The sequence below is a fragment of the Schistocerca americana genome, unplaced genomic scaffold (genome assembly GCF_021461395.2).
Source record: "Schistocerca americana isolate TAMUIC-IGC-003095 unplaced genomic scaffold, iqSchAmer2.1 HiC_scaffold_739, whole genome shotgun sequence".
NCBI lineage: Eukaryota > Metazoa > Arthropoda > Insecta > Orthoptera > Acrididae > Schistocerca > Schistocerca americana.
Genome location: NW_025726499.1, coordinates 13,061 through 30,017, shown reverse-complemented (window position 1 = coordinate 30,017; position 16,957 = coordinate 13,061). Strand labels below are relative to the sequence as shown.

General features: G+C 50.0%; 9 non-coding genes across 9 annotated transcripts; all 9 read left to right on the top strand.

Annotated features, from left to right (window-relative positions):
• Positions 1 to 1,000: 1,000 nt before the first annotated feature.
• On the top strand, positions 1,001 to 1,119 carry LOC124590072. Its single transcript, XR_006976308.1, has one exon. It is a non-coding gene; the product is annotated as a 5S ribosomal RNA (ribosomal RNA).
• Positions 1,120 to 2,153: 1,034 nt separating this feature from the next.
• LOC124590071 lies at positions 2,154 to 2,272 on the top strand. Its single transcript, XR_006976307.1, has one exon. It is a non-coding gene; the product is annotated as a 5S ribosomal RNA (ribosomal RNA).
• A 7,199-nt stretch (positions 2,273 to 9,471) lies between these two features.
• Positions 9,472 to 9,590, top strand: LOC124590070. Its single transcript, XR_006976306.1, has one exon. It is a non-coding gene; the product is annotated as a 5S ribosomal RNA (ribosomal RNA).
• A 1,033-nt stretch (positions 9,591 to 10,623) lies between these two features.
• On the top strand, positions 10,624 to 10,742 carry LOC124590069. The gene has a single exon (XR_006976305.1). It is a non-coding gene; the product is annotated as a 5S ribosomal RNA (ribosomal RNA).
• A 1,034-nt stretch (positions 10,743 to 11,776) lies between these two features.
• On the top strand, positions 11,777 to 11,895 carry LOC124590068. Its single transcript, XR_006976304.1, has one exon. It is a non-coding gene; the product is annotated as a 5S ribosomal RNA (ribosomal RNA).
• A 1,033-nt stretch (positions 11,896 to 12,928) lies between these two features.
• On the top strand, positions 12,929 to 13,047 carry LOC124590066. Its single transcript, XR_006976302.1, has one exon. It is a non-coding gene; the product is annotated as a 5S ribosomal RNA (ribosomal RNA).
• Positions 13,048 to 14,080: 1,033 nt separating this feature from the next.
• Positions 14,081 to 14,199, top strand: LOC124590065. Its single transcript, XR_006976301.1, has one exon. It is a non-coding gene; the product is annotated as a 5S ribosomal RNA (ribosomal RNA).
• A 1,023-nt stretch (positions 14,200 to 15,222) lies between these two features.
• Positions 15,223 to 15,341, top strand: LOC124590064. Its single transcript, XR_006976300.1, has one exon. It is a non-coding gene; the product is annotated as a 5S ribosomal RNA (ribosomal RNA).
• A 1,034-nt stretch (positions 15,342 to 16,375) lies between these two features.
• LOC124590063 lies at positions 16,376 to 16,494 on the top strand. Its single transcript, XR_006976299.1, has one exon. It is a non-coding gene; the product is annotated as a 5S ribosomal RNA (ribosomal RNA).
• Positions 16,495 to 16,957: the final 463 nt, after the last annotated feature.

The following is a 16,957-nucleotide window of genomic DNA, read 5'->3' as shown; positions in this document are numbered from 1 at the left end:
CTTCTTTCCATACCACCGTTCTGTTGTGACAAAGATTCTTGCTTAAGCATTTTAATCTACTGTAATGACCATAAGGTGCGAAATTGCAGTAAATATCTCAGTTTGAGGGAGATTGTGCTAACCAAGTTCGCCAGGAAGTCTTTGAAAACGACAAAACAGTACGAATCGGCAGATATGTTCTGAAATACGTCAGCGCCTGTTGTTGTGTAGCGGTGTACAATTCCCACTTCGATATGTAATTATAAATTTATTCTTTAGTCGTCTCGTCTCGTCTCCTCATCTCCTGCAGACGTTTCTTGTGCTTGCGCTGTTATATGGGCCACGACCCGAGCGGCAGCGAGCGGCAGTCGAGCAAAGTCGGGACAAGTCGGGACGGGGACAGGGACAGGAATGGTGCGAATGCACTGCAAATTACGCAAACACCTCGTCTGAGGCGAGGCGAGGCGAGGCGAGGCGAGGCGAAGAAGCTCACATCGCCAGCAGTGGCGCCCTCCAACAACACTCTGCCACACCCCGCACAGGCCATACGCCGGTCGGCCGCGCGCCAGCCCTCCTGCGCTGGACACCAGGGACAAGATGCGTCTTCCGCGAGTGTCGAAGGCTGCACGCGCCAAGCGGATGACAGGAGGTGCAACGAGAAGCTGCGCGTCTCACACACACGGCGGCGCGCCCGCTAATTCGGCAGTCGCTCTGCTGGCACGTCGGATTGCGGAAGGAAGTGCTTACAATTGCAATTCTGTTCGTGTTTTATGTTGTAAAGTTGTTAGCTTGTAACGGTGTAATGTTAATAAATAAATTTATAAATCTCACAACAACAACAAAAATACACGAAGCGCGTCCTTCCGGCTCATAAGTTTTGGAACTCAGGAATGCGTTCGCGCTAACGTGACGAATTGTCAATAAAAAAGAATGCGGCTGCTTTCGACCGAAAAGTATGATTTTGTGTGTGTTGGGATAAGAACCGAATGCGAATTCTGCCATGCGCCTACATTATATGGGCGCCAACGGCCATACCATGTTGAGTACACCGGTTCTCGTCCGATAACCGAAGTTAAGCAACATCGGGCGTGGTTAGTACTTGGATGGGTGACCACCTGGGAACACCACGTGCTGTTGGCTCCCTTTCATTTACTTTTTTTTTTTTTTATACCGCCTTCTTTCCATACCACCGTTCTGTTGTGACAAAGATTCTTGCTTAAGCATTTTAATCTACTGTAATGACCATAAGGTGCGAAATTGCAGTAAATATCTCAGTTTGAGGGAGATTGTGCTAACCAAGTTCGCCAGGAAGTCTTTGAAAACGACAAAACAGTACGAATCGGCAGATATGTTCTGAAATACGTCAGCGCCTGTTGTTGTGTAGCGGTGTACAATTCCCACTTCGATATGTAATTATAAATTTATTCTTTAGTCGTCTCGTCTCGTCTCCTCATCTCCTGCAGACGTTTCTTGTGCTTGCGCTGTTATATGGGCCACGACCCGAGCGGCAGCGAGCGGCAGTCGAGCAAAGTCGGGACAAGTCGGGACGGGGACAGGGACAGGAATGGTGCGAATGCACTGCAAATTACGCAAACACCTCGTCTGAGGCGAGGCGAGGCGAGGCGAGGCGAGGCGAAGAAGCTCACATCGCCAGCAGTGGCGCCCTCCAACAACACTCTGCCACACCCCGCACAGGCCATACGCCGGTCGGCCGCGCGCCAGCCCTCCTGCGCTGGACACCAGGGACAAGATGCGTCTTCCGCGAGTGTCGAAGGCTGCACGCGCCAAGCGGATGACAGGAGGTGCAACGAGAAGCTGCGCGTCTCACACACACGGCGGCGCGCCCGCTAATTCGGCAGTCGCTCTGCTGGCACGTCGGATTGCGGAAGGAAGTGCTTACAATTGCAATTCTGTTCGTGTTTTATGTTGTAAAGTTGTTAGCTTGTAACGGTGTAATGTTAATAAATAAATTTATAAATCTCACAACAACAACAAAAATACACGAAGCGCGTCCTTCCGGCTCATAAGTTTTGGAACTCAGGAATGCGTTCGCGCTAACGTGACGAATTGTCAATAAAAAAGAATGCGGCTGCTTTCGACCGAAAAGTATGATTTTGTGTGTGTTGGGATAAGAACCGAATGCGAATTCTGCCATGCGCCTACATTATATGGGCGCCAACGGCCATACCATGTTGAGTACACCGGTTCTCGTCCGATAACCGAAGTTAAGCAACATCGGGCGTGGTTAGTACTTGGATGGGTGACCACCTGGGAACACCACGTGCTGTTGGCTCCCTTTCATTTACTTTTTTTTTTTTTTATACCGCCTTCTTTCCATACCACCGTTCTGTTGTGACAAAGATTCTTGCTTAAGCATTTTAATCTACTGTAATGACCATAAGGTGCGAAATTGCAGTAAATATCTCAGTTTGAGGGAGATTGTGCTAACCAAGTTCGCCAGGAAGTCTTTGAAAACGACAAAACAGTACGAATCGGCAGATATGTTCTGAAATACGTCAGCGCCTGTTGTTGTGTAGCGGTGTACAATTCCCACTTCGATATGTAATTATAAATTTATTCTTTAGTCGTCTCGTCTCGTCTCCTCATCTCCTGCAGACGTTTCTTGTGCTTGCGCTGTTATATGGGCCACGACCCGAGCGGCAGCGAGCGGCAGTCGAGCAAAGTCGGGACAAGTCGGGACGGGGACAGGGACAGGAATGGTGCGAATGCACTGCAAATTACGCAAACACCTCGTCTGAGGCGAGGCGAGGCGAGGCGAGGCGAGGCGAAGAAGCTCACATCGCCAGCAGTGGCGCCCTCCAACAACACTCTGCCACACCCCGCACAGGCCATACGCCGGTCGGCCGCGCGCCAGCCCGGACGTGTGTTCGGCTCGTGCCTGCTGCCACCTTCGTGTGCTGCAGGCGGTGTCTTCGTCGCGTGTTTGGTGCTGCGCCTCGCAGCGTTCTCTCTTCTCTACTAGTTCCTGTAAGTTTATTGACGCTTTATTATGAATCGTGCTAACTCCGTACAGTGTGTTTTTGATAGGAACGCGGCTAGACCGTCTCCTTTTGATGTTCACGAATGGATATTTTCCGAATTGCGTATTCCCGAATCTGATTTGGTCGGCATTCAGCTCGATTTTATTCAAAACTCTGTCTTTTTGAAACTTCCGAACGCGGATTGTGTCGATAAGCTAGTTACTGCAAGTGGTGGCGTTAAGAAATTTAAGCACGTGGACGGTACTTTGTCTGATGTTTTGATACTGCCGGCAGGCTTCGGCATTCGAAATGTGAAGGTTTATAATGTTCCCTTTGAGTGCCCCAATGAGGCCATTGCTCGTAAACTTGGCGAATTTGGCACCGTTCTAAGTGTGGAGAATGATGTGTGGCCTGCAGGTTTTAGGTACCGGGTTTTGAGTGGTGTTCGGACAGTACGTGTAGATTTAAAGAAACATATACCCTCGTATCTGATCATTGCTGGCACGCGAGCTTTCCTTAGCTATAGTGGGCAGCCGCAGACGTGCTCAGTGTGTGGCAAAACAGATCATTTGCGACAAACCTGCACTTTACGCAGGCCGGCACAGCTGCCGCGCGAAGCTGTTGACAACACTACGTATGCAGGCGCGTTGGTTGGACCCCCCTCAGTCGCCCCGACCGACCGACAGGCTTCTGCCGCTCCTGCGGCTGTGGCTGCTGTGTCCGATACTGTGACTCCGCCGACAGTAGTCGTGCCCCCGGTTGTGTCGGAACAAAGTTTACCTGCCGAACTCACCCCTCGTGAGGTCAGTATTGCTGATTTGCCAGCCGTAAGTGTTCCGGACGTGCCTGTTGGGGAGTCTTCGGAAATGTTGGTCGAGTCTCCCCGGCCGATTTCCGTCCCCGCCCCACCGACAGACAAGCGGAAATTGCAGTCACAACCGGGCCTGTCCACTTCTGGCGAGGCGGATGCTAGCAGCGCAGAAAGTGAGGTGTCCCAAGTTTCCACCCAGTCCGCCCCTGCCGATCCCAAACCAAAGCGTAGGCGGTCTAAGAAACGTTCGAAAACGGCGCCCACTGAGGGCGACGGCGTTTCCTTTGAACAGGCCGTTGAGGGACTAACGGATTCCTTGGTCCAAGAGCGTCGCGACGCACCTTTCGTGCACGGTCCACCTGTGTCGGTGCCCGCCACCCCCGCTTCCCGGGCCGTCCCGGATGCCCCACCTGTTCCTTCGGACACCATGCAGTGGTCTGAAGATGTGGAGGAGGATAATTTTTTCTAGTCTTGCTTAAGTTCAAGAGTCCACCCTGACGCGTGCCTTCCACCAGTTACGCGTCCTGACACTTAATGTCAATCGAATCCGCAGTGCCCGTAAAATTGACGCCCTTTTATACTTTTTGCAATCTGCTTGTTGTGATGTGATTTTCCTTCAAGAACTTACAGCTGACGTTGTCCCGCATCTTACTGCGTTTAATGTTATTCTTAATATTGATCCGGAAGTAGGCTTTGGTACGGCGATTTTAATCACGCCCGGTTTAGAGTATAACAACATAGCAATTTTACCGGATGGACGAGGGTTGGCGTGTGTCATCTGCGACATATTTTTTGTTAACGTGTATGCCCCCTCTGGAACTGACAATAAACGTCTGAGGAATACCTTTTTCGCTCATGATGTATGTCAGCTTTTCCATCGAAACCACCGTCGGATCATCTTCGGTGGCGATTTTAATTGTGTTTTGCGTGATGCCGACCAGGAGCCGACGGCGAATAAGTGTCTTGCACTGCAAAATTTAGTTGACATTTACAAATTTAAGGACACGTGGCTTCGTTTTAGTCCGACTGCTGCAGGTTTTACTTATTTTTATCCTACTGGGCATAGCAGATTGGACAGAATTTATATCTCGCCGGATCTTACTGCTTCCATCTTGCAGGCAGAAGTTGCTCCCGTCGCTTTTTCGGATCATTGTGGTTATTTGTGTGCTTTTAATGTCCCGTACGTTCGCCCGGAACGTACGCGCTCCTATTGGAAATTCAATGTTAGTGTTTTGGATGACGTCAGTCTTGTCGAACAGGTGCATTTGTTGTGGCGCCAACTTCTTCAGCGCCGCCCGCAGGCGAGTTCTACTGTCGATTGGTGGCTCCGTCACGCTAAACCGGCCATTCGTAGTTTGCTCATCAATTATTGTCGTGACAAGGCCCATTGGGACATGATGACGGTCGATTTTTATCGCGATTGTTTACGGGATTTAATTACTCGGGTTACCGACCGCCCTGAGCTACTTCCCACGTTACGGAAGATTAAAGCGAAGATTTTAAACCATCTGTATCGCCAGGCACAGGGCTCTGTAGTCCGTAGCAGGCCTTTCGATCCTACGTTGAAGGAACCACTTTCCTTGTATCATTTACGACGAGCCCGTCTGCGGCGTGAAAAACTTTTATTTACGGACTGGATTACGCGTGACGGCCTTAAGACTTCCGATCGACGGGTGATTCGGGACGAAATTTACGATCACTATTCTCGTCTCTTTCAATTTCAACCTTTGAATGACGCCTCCTTGCAGACATTTTTACGTGATCTGCCTTCCATTATAACGCCTCAGGATAGACTTCTTTTAAATGAGCGTTTTACAGCTGATGATGTTTCTGCCGCTATTAAGGCTAGCCCGAAGGGAAAAGCCCCTGGCAATGACGGAATTCCTGTCGAATTTTATGTTAAATTTTCCGGCCTTTTAACTGATATTTTCGTTGCCATGGTCAATGAAATCCATAACGGCCTCGATGTGCCGGACGAATTTTTAGAGGGGCTCATCGTCCTCGTCCCGAAAACAACTGGCACCCCAAGTGTGGTGACTTTACGGCCGATTACTTTATTAAACGCCGATTATAAAATCGTCGCGCGCTGCTTTTCACACCGTCTGCGGCCGGCGTTGAAGTCCGTCATTAGCCCATCTCAATCGTGTGCCGTACCTGGACGGAATATTTATGATGCTGTCCTCGCGTATCGTGAATGTATCGCTTATGCCGCATCCAGCCGTGGCGGCCGAGCTGCGATACTCTCCATTGATTTTCACAACGCGTTCGACAGAATCAGTCACGAGTACTTGCGGCGGGTTATGTCTAAGTTCGGGTTTGGTTTACAATTCACGAATGTGATATCCAACCTTTTGAAATCGGCTACTTCCCGAATCCTTTTTCATGGTCAGGCCAGTGATGTCCTCAGGCTGAACAGGTCCGTCCGCCAAGGGTGCCCACTTTCCATGGGCTTATTCGTCTTAGCCTTGGATCCTCTACTCCGCAAATTAACGGCTGTTTGCCACGGTGTCCCGTTTGGTGCGGGTTCGCTTGTCTGTCGGGCGTATGCTGATGATTTGGGGGTTTTTATCCAACGCCCCGACGATATTGATGCGCTCCGTCTCCTCCTTCAACAGTTTGAAACGGCATCGGGTGCGGTTGTCAACCCCCGTAAGTCCATCTTACTGCCGCTTACTGTGACCATGAGAGATGTCCGTCGTGATTGGTATACCGTACAGTTGCGACATAAGATTCTCGGGATCCAGATGACTCCAAATGTACAACGAATGACGGTGTTAAATTGGCGCGCGGTGTTATATTCTGTTCGGGCGGCGACTCAGGCTGCCGCCAAACGAAATTTATCATTGCTGGAGAGGGTTTCGGTTGTTAATACCCAGATGTTGGCCAAGGCCTGGTACTTGGCTCAAGTTTTGCCGGTGCCGAAGGAGATCGAACGGGCTATCAAGCATGCTGTCTCTTGGCTGGTCTGGCGAGGCGAAATCTTTAAAGTCGCCTACAATATTTGTGTGCTCCCGCCGGACAGAGGCGGCCTAGGTATGGTCGATTTTCCTTCCAAGTGTGCTGCTCTTTTGCTCCGCCGGACCAACTGTGTGATCGCCACTGCTGGGCAGTGCCCCACGTCTGCACTCTTCGACCTTTACCGCCCAGCTTCTCTCCGCGCGCCTGTCTCTGTACAGGCTATCCCGTATCAATTGAATTTCGTTCGCCAGTATTTCCTCCACACAAGCTATCTGATAGGTGACGACCGACGCCGGGGTAACGTCCGCGCGATCGCAGAGGCCCTCCGTGGAACTCCGCCGACTAACAAATGGGAGTTGCGGCTGCCGCAATACGATTGGCGGACGGTGTGGTCCAATATCTCCAGTCCATTGTTGACATCCGATGTTCGGGACACCTGGTATAAAGTTGTGAATCGCACCGTTGCCACGAATGCGAAACTCCACGCGATAAATCTCCTCCCGAGTGGCCTCTGTGGGCGGTGCGCGGCTGAAGACACGATCGAACACCGATTTGTGTGCCCCCAATTTAAAGAGGTGTGGGATGCCACCTGTGCGATGTTGGCGTTGATTAATAGGACTACCCCGCGTGCCGTGCAGCCCTTGTATATCCTGGTTCCCGACTGGCGGCCGTATCCTGCCACCAAGAGAAACGCTACCGTGTGGATTGCCGCACATGCCGCACATGCGATTTTCTCTCTCCGACTCACGGATCGCTTGCAGTTCTTGACATATCTTTGGGACTATTATGGACGGGAGAAACAGAATCCGAAGTGTGTTTCCCATTATGCCCGATTTTTAGATGTCGCTTTACGGACCGCCTTTACCACTTTAAATATTTCTCTCCTGCCATGATTATGTACTTCCATTTCCACTGTACCTTTTGGCGGGACATGCGGAATGATGTATATGTATCTATTTTCTTGATGTCTGACAGTCAATTTGTCTCACCGGCTCGACTTTCCTCCCGCCATTGTGAACGGTTGTTCTTAGGATTCTCCCTAATTAGTCTTCTCTCCTGGATTTGACGTTTGTTCCCTATTGCTGACACTTACTTCATTTTTGTGACTATTTCTGGACCGTCGTTGACTTGTCCCTGAACTTTGGAACGGTGCTTCCAGATATTTTGTGTTTGTAATGGTTGCCTTCTGGGCACGGAAATCAAGCTTATCAAGCTTCTCGAGACGACGAAATATGTTTGCTGCTGCCGGAATTGCGTCGACTTCGCCATTCCCGTGCGCCAGACATATTTGGCAATGTTTAGTGTGGTTGTTTTTTGAGAGTCCCTTTCTTTGCTTTTCTCTGGCGGCGGTGGGCTACCGCTGCCGACTTGTGGTCATTGTTCTCCGAGCATGGTTTTTATTTGTGTTTTGCGTCTTCGTGACTCCTTCCTTACATTCCGTTATTCCACGTTTCTCGGGTTGGGAGGGCGCCGGAGACACTGTGGCCAGGCCTCGGATTGCGACCCCTGCCTGCTTTGCCTCCGTAGCCACCCTGGCCTGATCTTCCAAGAAAGTAAAAATAAAAAAAAAAAAAAAAAAAAAGAAAAATATATATATATAATAAAAAAAAAAAAAAAAAAGTTCTCGTCCGATCACCGAAGTTAAACAACATCGGGCGTGGTTAGTACTTGGATGGGTGACCACCTGGGAACACCACGTGCTGTTGGCTCCCTTTCATTTACTTTTTTTTTTATACCGCCCTCTTTCCATACCACCGTTCTGTTGTGACAAAGATTCTTGCTTAAGCATTTTAATCTACTGTAATGACCATAAGGTGCGAAATTGCAGTAAATATCTCAGTTTGAGGGAGAATGTGCTAACCAAGTTCGCCAGGAAGTCTTTGAAAACGACAAAACAGTACGAATCGGCAGATGTGTTCTGAAATACGTCAGCGCCTGTTGTTGTGTAGCGGTGTACAATTCCTACTTCGATATGTAATTATAAATTTATTCCTTAGTCGACTCGTCTCGTCTCGTCATCTCCTGCAGACGTTTCTTGTGCTTGCGCTGTTATATGGGCCACGACCCGAGCGGCAGCGAGCGGCAGTCGAGCAAAGTCGGGACAAGTCGGGACGGGGACAGGGACAGGGATAGGAAAGGTGCGAATGCACTGCAAATTACGCAAACACCTCGTCTGAGGCGAGGCGAGGCGAGGCGAGGCGAGGCGAGGAAGCTCACATCGCCAGCAGTGGCGCCCTCCAACAAGACTCTGCCACACCCCGCACAGGCCTTACGCCGGTCGGCCGCGCGCCAGCCCTCCTGCGCTGGACACCAGGGACAAGATGCGTCTTCCGCGAGTGTCGAAGGCTGCACGCGCCAAGCGGATGACAGGAGGTGCAACGAGAAGTTGCGCGTCTCACACACACGGCGGCGCGCCCGCTAATTCGGCAGTCGCTCTGCTGGCACGTCGGATTGCGGAAGGAAGTGCATACAATTACAATTCTGTTCGTGTTTTATGTTGTAAAGTTGTTAGCTTGTAACGATGTAATGTTAATAAATAAATTCATAAATCTCCAAAAAAAAAAAATACACGAAGCGCGTCCTTCCGGCTCATAAGTTTTGGATCTCAGGATTGCGTTCGCGCTAACGTGACGAATTGTCAATAAAAAAAAATGCGGCTGCTTTCGACCGAAAAGTATGATTTTGTGTGTGTTGGGATAAGAACCGAATGCGAATTCTTCCATGCGCCTACATTACATGGGCGCCAACGGCCATACCATGTTGAATACACCGGTTCTCGTCCGATCACCGAAGTTAAACAACATCGGGCGTGGTTAGTACTTGGATGGGTGACCACCTGGGAACACCACGTGCTGTTGGCTCCCTTTCATTTACTTTTTTTTTTATACCGCCCTCTTTCCATACCACCGTTCTGTTGTGACAAAGATTCTTGCTTAAGCATTTTAATCTACTGTAATGACCATAAGGTGCGAAATTGCAGTAAATATCTCAGTTTGAGGGAGAATGTGCTAACCAAGTTCGCCAGGAAGTCTTTGAAAACGACAAAACAGTACGAATCGGCAGATGTGTTCTGAAATACGTCAGCGCCTGTTGTTGTGTAGCGGTGTACAATTCCTACTTCGATATGTAATTATAAATTTATTCCTTAGTCGACTCGTCTCGTCTCGTCATCTCCTGCAGACGTTTCTTGTGCTTGCGCTGTTATATGGGCCACGACCCGAGCGGCAGCGAGCGGCAGTCGAGCAAAGTCGGGACAAGTCGGGACGGGGACAGGGACAGGGATAGGAAAGGTGCGAATGCACTGCAAATTACGCAAACACCTCGTCTGAGGCGAGGCGAGGCGAGGCGAGGCGAGGCGAGGAAGCTCACATCGCCAGCAGTGGCGCCCTCCAACAAGACTCTGCCACACCCCGCACAGGCCTTACGCCGGTCGGCCGCGCGCCAGCCCTCCTGCGCTGGACACCAGGGACAAGATGCGTCTTCCGCGAGTGTCGAAGGCTGCACGCGCCAAGCGGATGACAGGAGGTGCAACGAGAAGTTGCGCGTCTCACACACACGGCGGCGCGCCCGCTAATTCGGCAGTCGCTCTGCTGGCACGTCGGATTGCGGAAGGAAGTGCATACAATTACAATTCTGTTCGTGTTTTATGTTGTAAAGTTGTTAGCTTGTAACGATGTAATGTTAATAAATAAATTCATAAATCTCCAAAAAAAAAAAATACACGAAGCGCGTCCTTCCGGCTCATAAGTTTTGGATCTCAGGATTGCGTTCGCGCTAACGTGACGAATTGTCAATAAAAAAAAATGCGGCTGCTTTCGACCGAAAAGTATGATTTTGTGTGTGTTGGGATAAGAACCGAATGCGAATTCTTCCATGCGCCTACATTACATGGGCGCCAACGGCCATACCATGTTGAATACACCGGTTCTCGTCCGATCACCGAAGTTAAACAACATCGGGCGTGGTTAGTACTTGGATGGGTGACCACCTGGGAACACCACGTGCTGTTGGCTCCCTTTCATTTACTTTTTTTTTTATACCGCCCTCTTTCCATACCACCGTTCTGTTGTGACAAAGATTCTTGCTTAAGCATTTTAATCTACTGTAATGACCATAAGGTGCGAAATTGCAGTAAATATCTCAGTTTGAGGGAGAATGTGCTAACCAAGTTCGCCAGGAAGTCTTTGAAAACGACAAAACAGTACGAATCGGCAGATGTGTTCTGAAATACGTCAGCGCCTGTTGTTGTGTAGCGGTGTACAATTCCTACTTCGATATGTAATTATAAATTTATTCCTTAGTCGACTCGTCTCGTCTCGTCATCTCCTGCAGACGTTTCTTGTGCTTGCGCTGTTATATGGGCCACGACCCGAGCGGCAGCGAGCGGCAGTCGAGCAAAGTCGGGACAAGTCGGGACGGGGACAGGGACAGGGATAGGAAAGGTGCGAATGCACTGCAAATTACGCAAACACCTCGTCTGAGGCGAGGCGAGGCGAGGCGAGGCGAGGCGAGGAAGCTCACATCGCCAGCAGTGGCGCCCTCCAACAAGACTCTGCCACACCCCGCACAGGCCTTACGCCGGTCGGCCGCGCGCCAGCCCTCCTGCGCTGGACACCAGGGACAAGATGCGTCTTCCGCGAGTGTCGAAGGCTGCACGCGCCAAGCGGATGACAGGAGGTGCAACGAGAAGTTGCGCGTCTCACACACACGGCGGCGCGCCCGCTAATTCGGCAGTCGCTCTGCTGGCACGTCGGATTGCGGAAGGAAGTGCATACAATTACAATTCTGTTCGTGTTTTATGTTGTAAAGTTGTTAGCTTGTAACGATGTAATGTTAATAAATAAATTCATAAATCTCCAAAAAAAAAAAAATACACGAAGCGCGTCCTTCCGGCTCATAAGTTTTGGATCTCAGGATTGCGTTCGCGCTAACGTGACGAATTGTCAATAAAAAAAAATGCGGCTGCTTTCGACCGAAAAGTATGATTTTGTGTGTGTTGGGATAAGAACCGAATGCGAATTCTTCCATGCGCCTACATTACATGGGCGCCAACGGCCATACCATGTTGAATACACCGGTTCTCGTCCGATCACCGAAGTTAAACAACATCGGGCGTGGTTAGTACTTGGATGGGTGACCACCTGGGAACACCACGTGCTGTTGGCTCCCTTTCATTTACTTTTTTTTTTATACCGCCCTCTTTCCATACCACCGTTCTGTTGTGACAAAGATTCTTGCTTAAGCATTTTAATCTACTGTAATGACCATAAGGTGCGAAATTGCAGTAAATATCTCAGTTTGAGGGAGAATGTGCTAACCAAGTTCGCCAGGAAGTCTTTGAAAACGACAAAACAGTACGAATCGGCAGATGTGTTCTGAAATACGTCAGCGCCTGTTGTTGTGTAGCGGTGTACAATTCCTACTTCGATATGTAATTATAAATTTATTCCTTAGTCGACTCGTCTCGTCTCGTCATCTCCTGCAGACGTTTCTTGTGCTTGCGCTGTTATATGGGCCACGACCCGAGCGGCAGCGAGCGGCAGTCGAGCAAAGTCGGGACAAGTCGGGACGGGGACAGGGACAGGGATAGGAAAGGTGCGAATGCACTGCAAATTACGCAAACACCTCGTCTGAGGCGAGGCGAGGCGAGGCGAGGCGAGGCGAGGAAGCTCACATCGCCAGCAGTGGCGCCCTCCAACAAGACTCTGCCACACCCCGCACAGGCCTTACGCCGGTCGGCCGCGCGCCAGCCCTCCTGCGCTGGACACCAGGGACAAGATGCGTCTTCCGCGAGTGTCGAAGGCTGCACGCGCCAAGCGGATGACAGGAGGTGCAACGAGAAGTTGCGCGTCTCACACACACGGCGGCGCGCCCGCTAATTCGGCAGTCGCTCTGCTGGCACGTCGGATTGCGGAAGGAAGTGCATACAATTACAATTCTGTTCGTGTTTTATGTTGTAAAGTTGTTAGCTTGTAACGATGTAATGTTAATAAATAAATTCATAAATCTCCAAAAAAAAAAAATACACGAAGCGCGTCCTTCCGGCTCATAAGTTTTGGATCTCAGGATTGCGTTCGCGCTAACGTGACGAATTGTCAATAAAAAAAAATGCGGCTGCTTTCGACCGAAAAGTATGATTTTGTGTGTGTTGGGATAAGAACCGAATGCGAATTCTTCCATGCGCCTACATTACATGGGCGCCAACGGCCATACCATGTTGAATACACCGGTTCTCGTCCGATCACCGAAGTTAAACAACATCGGGCGTGGTTAGTACTTGGATGGGTGACCACCTGGGAACACCACGTGCTGTTGGCTCCCTTTCATTTACTTTTTTTTTTATACCGCCCTCTTTCCATACCACCGTTCTGTTGTGACAAAGATTCTTGCTTAAGCATTTTAATCTACTGTAATGACCATAAGGTGCGAAATTGCAGTAAATATCTCAGTTTGAGGGAGAATGTGCTAACCAAGTTCGCCAGGAAGTCTTTGAAAACGACAAAACAGTACGAATCGGCAGATGTGTTCTGAAATACGTCAGCGCCTGTTGTTGTGTAGCGGTGTACAATTCCTACTTCGATATGTAATTATAAATTTATTCCTTAGTCGACTCGTCTCGTCTCGTCATCTCCTGCAGACGTTTCTTGTGCTTGCGCTGTTATATGGGCCACGACCCGAGCGGCAGCGAGCGGCAGTCGAGCAAAGTCGGGACAAGTCGGGACGGGGACAGGGACAGGGATAGGAAAGGTGCGAATGCACTGCAAATTACGCAAACACCTCGTCTGAGGCGAGGCGAGGCGAGGCGAGGCGAGGCGAGGAAGCTCACATCGCCAGCAGTGGCGCCCTCCAACAAGACTCTGCCACACCCCGCACAGGCCTTACGCCGGTCGGCCGCGCGCCAGCCCTCCTGCGCTGGACACCAGGGACAAGATGCGTCTTCCGCGAGTGTCGAAGGCTGCACGCGCCAAGCGGATGACAGGAGGTGCAACGAGAAGTTGCGCGTCTCACACACACGGCGGCGCGCCCGCTAATTCGGCAGTCGCTCTGCTGGCACGTCGGATTGCGGAAGGAAGTGCATACAATTACAATTCTGTTCGTGTTTTATGTTGTAAAGTTGTTAGCTTGTAACGATGTAATGTTAATAAATAAATTCATAAATCTCCAAAAAAAAAAAATACACGAAGCGCGTCCTTCCGGCTCATAAGTTTTGGATCTCAGGATTGCGTTCGCGCTAACGTGACGAATTGTCAATAAAAAAAAATGCGGCTGCTTTCGACCGAAAAGTATGATTTTGTGTGTGTTGGGATAAGAACCGAATGCGAATTCTTCCATGCGCCTACATTACATGGGCGCCAACGGCCATACCATGTTGAATACACCGGTTCTCGTCCGATCACCGAAGTTAAACAACATCGGGCGTGGTTAGTACTTGGATGGGTGACCACCTGGGAACACCACGTGCTGTTGGCTCCCTTTCATTTACTTTTTTTTTTATACCGCCCTCTTTCCATACCACCGTTCTGTTGTGACAAAGATTCTTGCTTAAGCATTTTAATCTACTGTAATGACCATAAGGTGCGAAATTGCAGTAAATATCTCAGTTTGAGGGAGAATGTGCTAACCAAGTTCGCCAGGAAGTCTTTGAAAACGACAAAACAGTACGAATCGGCAGATGTGTTCTGAAATACGTCAGCGCCTGTTGTTGTGTAGCGGTGTACAATTCCTACTTCGATATGTAATTATAAATTTATTCCTTAGTCGACTCGTCTCGTCTCGTCATCTCCTGCAGACGTTTCTTGTGCTTGCGCTGTTATATGGGCCACGACCCGAGCGGCAGCGAGCGGCAGTCGAGCAAAGTCGGGACAAGTCGGGACGGGGACAGGGACAGGGATAGGAAAGGTGCGAATGCACTGCAAATTACGCAAACACCTCGTCTGAGGCGAGGCGAGGCGAGGCGAGGAAGCTCACATCGCCAGCAGTGGCGCCCTCCAACAAGACTCTGCCACACCCCGCACAGGCCTTACGCCGGTCGGCCGCGCGCCAGCCCTCCTGCGCTGGACACCAGGGACAAGATGCGTCTTCCGCGAGTGTCGAAGGCTGCACGCGCCAAGCGGATGACAGGAGGTGCAACGAGAAGTTGCGCGTCTCACACACACGGCGGCGCGCCCGCTAATTCGGCAGTCGCTCTGCTGGCACGTCGGATTGCGGAAGGAAGTGCATACAATTACAATTCTGTTCGTGTTTTATGTTGTAAAGTTGTTAGCTTGTAACGATGTAATGTTAATAAATAAATTCATAAATCTCCAAAAAAAAAAAATACACGAAGCGCGTCCTTCCGGCTCATAAGTTTTGGATCTCAGGATTGCGTTCGCGCTAACGTGACGAATTGTCAATAAAAAAAAAAGCGGCTGCTTTCGACCGAAAAGTATGATTTTGTGTGTGTTGGGATAAGAACCGAATGCGAATTCTTCCATGCGCCTACATTACATGGGCGCCAACGGCCATACCATGTTGAATACACCGGTTCTCGTCCGATCACCGAAGTTAAACAACATCGGGCGTGGTTAGTACTTGGATGGGTGACCACCTGGGAACACCACGTGCTGTTGGCTCCCTTTCATTTACTTTTTTTTTTATACCGCCCTCTTTCCATACCACCGTTCTGTTGTGACAAAGATTCTTGCTTAAGCATTTTAATCTACTGTAATGACCATAAGGTGCGAAATTGCAGTAAATATCTCAGTTTGAGGGAGAATGTGCTAACCAAGTTCGCCAGGAAGTCTTTGAAAACGACAAAACAGTACGAATCGGCAGATGTGTTCTGAAATACGTCAGCGCCTGTTGTTGTGTAGCGGTGTACAATTCCTACTTCGATATGTAATTATAAATTTATTCCTTAGTCGACTCGTCTCGTCTCGTCATCTCCTGCAGACGTTTCTTGTGCTTGCGCTGTTATATGGGCCACGACCCGAGCGGCAGCGAGCGGCAGTCGAGCAAAGTCGGGACAAGTCGGGACGGGGACAGGGACAGGGATAGGAAAGGTGCGAATGCACTGCAAATTACGCAAACACCTCGTCTGAGGCGAGGCGAGGCGAGGCGAGGCGAGGCGAGGAAGCTCACATCGCCAGCAGTGGCGCCCTCCAACAAGACTCTGCCACACCCCGCACAGGCCTTACGCCGGTCGGCCGCGCGCCAGCCCTCCTGCGCTGGACACCAGGGACAAGATGCGTCTTCCGCGAGTGTCGAAGGCTGCACGCGCCAAGCGGATGACAGGAGGTGCAACGAGAAGTTGCGCGTCTCACACACACGGCGGCGCGCCCGCTAATTCGGCAGTCGCTCTGCTGGCACGTCGGATTGCGGAAGGAAGTGCATACAATTACAATTCTGTTCGTGTTTTATGTTGTAAAGTTGTTAGCTTGTAACGATGTAATGTTAATAAATAAATTCATAAATCTCCAAAAAAAAAAAAATACACGAAGCGCGTCCTTCCGGCTCATAAGTTTTGGATCTCAGGATTGCGTTCGCGCTAACGTGACGAATTGTCAATAAAAAAAAATGCGGCTGCTTTCGACCGAAAAGTATGATTTTGTGTGTGTTGGGATAAGAACCGAATGCGAATTCTTCCATGCGCCTACATTACATGGGCGCCAACGGCCATACCATGTTGAATACACCGGTTCTCGTCCGATCACCGAAGTTAAACAACATCGGGCGTGGTTAGTACTTGGATGGGTGACCACCTGGGAACACCACGTGCTGTTGGCTCCCTTTCATTTACTTTTTTTTTTATACCGCCCTCTTTCCATACCACCGTTCTGTTGTGACAAAGATTCTTGCTTAAGCATTTTAATCTACTGTAATGACCATAAGGTGCGAAATTGCAGTAAATATCTCAGTTTGAGGGAGAATGTGCTAACCAAGTTCGCCAGGAAGTCTTTGAAAACGACAAAACAGTACGAATCGGCAGATGTGTTCTGAAATACGTCAGCGCCTGTTGTTGTGTAGCGGTGTACAATTCCTACTTCGATATGTAATTATAAATTTATTCCTTAGTCGACTCGTCTCGTCTCGTCATCTCCTGCAGACGTTTCTTGTGCTTGCGCTGTTATATGGGCCACGACCCGAGCGGCAGCGAGCGGCAGTCGAGCAAAGTCGGGACAAGTCGGGACGGGGACAGGGACAGGGATAGGAAAGGTGCGAATGCACTGCAAATTACGCAAACACCTCG